General features: G+C 41.2%; 1 non-coding gene across 1 annotated transcript; it reads left to right on the forward strand.

Moving 5' to 3' along the window:
• TRNAW-CCA lies at positions 377 to 448 on the forward strand. Its single transcript has one exon. It is a non-coding gene; the product is annotated as a tRNA-Trp (tRNA).

The following is a 4560-nucleotide window of genomic DNA, read 5'->3' on the forward strand; positions in this document are numbered from 1 at the left end:
TTCAAGAGACGGAATGGTAGATTCAACACCTGGGATGAAACTAAAAAATTTTGTGGATGCCATTAATTCACAGGTCCCATTTTTTTTGTCACATGGGGGTCACCTGGAAAGCTGTAAAAGTTACAGATGCCTGTGATCCTTGCCCGGAGATTGTGATTGACTGGTCTGAGGTTTAACATTTTGGGAATTTTGACAGATGATTCTAATGGAAACAAGTTTGGGAACCACTATCACTAGTTTCTGTCGTCTTCTTCAGGCAAAGACACAGAAGTATTGATGTTTCCACCTTAATTCTGAAATAGACTTGTAGAATGCCATGTTAACTCTGAAACAAATTTAGATCTGATTTTTTAGACCTAAGCTTGCCTCCAGGGCTTCCCTGGTGGCTCAGAGGTTAAAGTGTCTGCCTCCAATGCAGGAGACCCGGGTTCGATCCCTGGGTTGGGAAGATCCCTTGGAGAAGGAAATGGCAATCCACTCCAGTATTCTTGCCTGGAGAATCCCATGGATGGAGAAGCCTAGTAGGTTACAGTCCATGGGGTTGCAAAGAGTCGGACACGACTGAGCAACTTCACCTTCACCTTTAAGCTTGCCTCCAGAGGATTGCAGCTAGCACTGAGAATGCTTAGAGCATTTCCTAATCTGAGAATCCTTCATAACCTGTGTGTTAAAACCTGAGACTGGGACCAATACAAGGTGTTTTTTTTTAATATAAATTTATTTAATTGAAGGTTAATTACAATATTGTATTGGTTTTGCCATACATCAACATGAATCTGCCACAGGTATACACGTGTTCCCCATCCTGAACCCCCCTCCTCCCTCCCTCCCCATACCATCCCTCTGGGTCATCCCAGTGCACAAGCCCCAAGCATCCAGTATCATGCATTGAACCTGGACTGGCGATTCATTTCATATATGATATTATACATGTTTCAATGCCATTCTCCCAAATCATCCCTCCCTCTCCCTCTCCCACAGAGTCCAAAAGACTGTTCTATATATCTGTGTCTCTTTTGCTGTCTCGCATACAGGGTTATCATTACCATCTTTCTAAATTCCATATATACGCGTTAGTATACTGTACTGGTGTTTTTCTTTCTGGCTTACTTCACTGTATATAATCAGCTCCAGTTTCATCCACCTCATTGGAACTGATTCAAATGTATTCTTTTTAATGGCTGAGTAATACTCCATTGTGTATATGTACCACAGCTTTCTTATTCATTCATCTGCTGATGGACATCTAGGTTGCTTCCAGGTCCTGGCTATTATAAACAGTGCTGCGATGAACATTGGGGTACATGTGTCTCTTTCAATTCTGGTTTCCTCGGCGTGTATGCCCAGCAGCCGAATTTGACAGTTGGAGTAAGAATAATATATGGATATTCTAATGCCTCCTATCCCTACTCATCAAAACATAGCTGAATTGAGCAGGATGAATTATAACTCTATTAGTTGAAAAGTAGGGATTTAAGTGAGTTTAACATGATATGATTTATTAGCTAAAGAGATTCATCATAGCATGCTCTGCTGAAGTACCAGTTAAATTATTTTAACAGAGCAACTTATGGTCTGAGAGGGGAATACACACATTAGCACTATTATTACTATTGCTGTGTGCTGACTTCACAAAATGTTCTTTCCAAAGCATAGAAGGCAACTCAAATATCAGTTGTTTCTAAACCACAGAGACCACAAAGACAATTTTAAAAATCAGTGAAACTAAGCTGATTCATTTTTTTAAAGCTAAAAATTGGCAAACCTTTAGCTAGACTTATCAAAAAAAAAAAAAAGAGAGAGGACTCAACAGTCGGAAATGAAAGAGGAAATATTACAACCAATACCAATGAAATACAAAGAATCACAAGAGACTATTATGGGAAAATATGTTTAACATCACTAATCAGAAAAATGCAAATCAAAGCCACAATCAGCTATCATTTCACACCTGTCAGAATGGTTATAGCAAAAAAGACACCCCAGTCTACATACCAATAGAAAATTAAAAACAAAAGAAACACTGTAAAGCAACTATATTCCAATAAAAATTAATTAATAAAAGACAAATACCAAGTATTGGGCAGGAACAAAGGGGACTCTTAATGCACTGTCAGTTTGAGTGTAAACTGGTGCAACCATTATGGAAAAGAAAATGGAGATTCTTCAAGAAATTTAAAAAGAACTATCACATGACCTAGCAATTCCACTTCTGGGGATCTATCCAAAGACAACGAAAACACTCACTTAGAGTCATATGCGCGCACACACCCCTGCCCCCATGTTCACTGCAACTTTATTTACAAAGCCAAGATATAGAAGCAACTTAATTATCTATCAATTGATGAATGGCTAGCAAAAATGTGGTATGCACAGGAATATTATTCAGCCATAAAAAAGAATGAGATTTTGCCATTGATAACAACATGGATGAACCTTGAGGGCATTATGTTATGTGAAATATGTCAAAGAAAGAAATACTCTGTGATTTCACTTACATGTGGAATCTAAAATATTAAACAAAGTTCAGTAATACAGAGAACAGATGGCTGATTGCCAGAGGCAGGAGTGGAGTGAAGGGGATTAAAAAGAATAAACTTTGAGCTACAAAATGAAGTCATAGGAATGTAAGGTATAGGATGGTGACTATACTTAATAATACTGTGTTGTGCATGTGAAAGTTTCTAAGAGTAGATCTTAAAAGTACTTATCAAAAAAAAATAATGTGTGATTGTGTGGTAATGGATGTTAACTAGACTTACTGTAATAATTTTTCAATATACACAAATATCAAATCATTGTATTGTACACCTGAAGTTAATGTTATCTGTCAATTAAAAGAAAACGGGAAAGAAGCAGGTGGGGAGGAAAGGGAAGACTTGTCAGCTTAACTTGAGGCTTCAGAATTTATAATTATGGTGGTCATTGATTGAGTCTATTTAAATGTTTGTTTCTTAGGTGATGACAGGCTGCTTTTTCCAACTAGATTAATCTGGATTAACCAAAAGTTGCATGAACTGCTTAAGAGATTTGAACACAGATAACAAGCCTGAATATGAGCTATCACTCAATTTTTCTTAAACCAAACCAAAGCAACTTGTCTATAGTTATCGCCTTAATAGCAAAGACACCAAATTTAGTTAAAAAATTTTTTTAAATGAGCTATAAAACCAGACCCCAGTCATTTTCAGCAAAATTTTCAGAGAGTCCAAACTCACCTGAATCCCACTTTAGGTAAGAAGCCAAAGCCAGAAACAAAGCTTCGCTTTAACTACACCAGGCATTCCTGATGCCAAATTTTTTACACTGACTCAAAAAACTCACAGTACGATCTCTAAATCTCTAGATCTCCACCGGGGACGAATCATCTCTGTTACACGATGCGGGGAGGGAGATTAGGTGAAGAACGGAGTTCATGTTTTTGGTCATAGTCAACAGTCAGTCGTAAGCAAAGGCAGAAGCGTGGCTCAAGTCCATTCAGAATATCTCATGCCACTACTGGTTATCACGGATGACTAGTTTCCAAAACCAGTTTACCAAGATTACCTAAATAAATCCATAGTAACGAAATCCCTGCCTCACTTTCCACTTCTCCAGACCAAACCCTAGCCAGCAGGCTACAGAGCTGTCTATTTTCCCTGACAGCAAATGCGGAAGGCAGGCTTACCAGAGGTCCTGTAGTGGGGCGATGGCATATCTAGGGGACCAGAGGCTGGTTCTCCGGGACTTGAGGTCGGAGCACCAGAAGGGCAAGAAGAGAAAGAGGAGCCGGGAGTCGGAAACAAGAAAGCTGGCGTGGAGAGGAGGCGGGACAGGCACGAGGACAAGCCGGATTGGCTGGGCCAGATTGCGCCGCCCGCTCCTGGGTCTTTTCATTGGTGGAATTCCTGCCCCCGCCAGGCAACTTGAATGTTTCTTGATCGCACTTCCAAGCCACATCAGGTTGTGGCCATTTACACAGTGGAACAGGGAAGGCAATGGCACCCCACCCCAGTACTCTTGCCTAGAAAATCCAGTGGACGGAGAAGCCTGGTGGGCTGCAGTCCATGGGGTCGCGAAGAGTCGGACACGGCTGGGCGACTTCACTTTCACTTTTCACTCTCATGCATTGGAGAAGGGCATGGCAACCCACTCCAGTGTTCTTGCCTGGAGAATCCCAGGGATGGGGGAGCCCGGTGGGCTGTCGTCTATGGGGTCGCGCAGAGTCGGACACGACTGAAGCGACTTAGCAGCAGCAGCAGCAGCAGCACACAGTGGAAAATGAGGACTGAAAAAATTATATAAACCATTTTCTTAATCTCTACCGAAGACACAGGTGTCCCCCACTGCTTCTGGAAAAGCATTCCCTCTTTTGAGAAAAAGAATCTCCCTCAGTGGGCCTCAAGGGTGAGCACACATTTCTAGGCTACCCCTGGTCCCCAGCTCGCTCAGACCTCCTAGTTCGTTCTTCAGACACACATACACGAAACCAGAAAAAGCAAAACCTGTGGTTTCTGTGCCTAAATGGACATTTAAAAACCGTTAAACTTTCGAAAAGCTTGTGGTCTTAAAAACGGCTGA

The sequence above is a fragment of the Capra hircus genome, chromosome 26 (assembly GCF_001704415.2).
Source record: "Capra hircus breed San Clemente chromosome 26, ASM170441v1, whole genome shotgun sequence".
Taxonomy (NCBI): domain Eukaryota; kingdom Metazoa; phylum Chordata; class Mammalia; order Artiodactyla; family Bovidae; genus Capra; species Capra hircus.